At 44.9% G+C, this 710-nt stretch overlaps 1 pseudogene; it reads right to left on the minus strand.

Moving 5' to 3' along the window:
* Positions 1–382: 382 nt before the first annotated feature.
* On the minus strand, positions 383–483 carry LOC130460238 (uncharacterized; annotated as a pseudogene).
* Between the last annotated feature and the right edge of the window lie 227 nt (positions 484–710).

The raw sequence follows: 710 nt of genomic DNA on the forward strand, positions 1-710 counted from the left end.
TAGAATGGCTCTTCCGGTAAAGAACTTGGGCATACCAGGAGCCTTTGAGGCAACGTGTGGCATACAAGCCCCGACCACTAATGCCCACAACTTTGAGATAAGGCCCGCGTTGATTACCTTGGTTCAAAGTCACCCATTTTGTGGAAAAAGTAGTGAATCGCCGCATGAACACTTGAAACAATTTGAACATTATTGTGATACTATTTAGCACAACGAGGTGACTTCCGAATATGTTAGGTTGAAGCTATTCCGATTTTCTCTATTGGGGCGAGCAAGTGATTGGCGTGACAAGGAGGTCAAGCCAAATTCACTAAGGACTTGGAACGAAGTGACAAGTGCATTCCTTAGTAAGTTCTACTCGCATGGGAAGACGGAGAAATATAGGCACAAAATTCAATCCTTTCAGCAAAAGCGTGATGAATCCCTATTTGAGGCTTGGGATCGATTCAAGGAATACCAAAGGGAGTGCCCTCACCATGGAATCCCTAAGTGGCTCATCCTACAAACTTTATACTTAGGACTTAGCCCAACCTCCAAAACAAGTCTTGATGCTGGGACGGGTGGTCCAATTATGAATAAGACGGAGGATCAAATCGAGGAGATAATTGAAGATGTCGTGCAAAACTACCAAGCATGGCATGTGGGGACTAGGAATTATGATAGCAAGGGGAAGTATGAAGATGGCAAGGGTTCGGCTTTCGCTATGGAGC

This window comes from Spinacia oleracea, chromosome 4 (assembly GCF_020520425.1).
Source record: "Spinacia oleracea cultivar Varoflay chromosome 4, BTI_SOV_V1, whole genome shotgun sequence".
Classification (NCBI taxonomy): domain Eukaryota; kingdom Viridiplantae; phylum Streptophyta; class Magnoliopsida; order Caryophyllales; family Amaranthaceae; genus Spinacia; species Spinacia oleracea.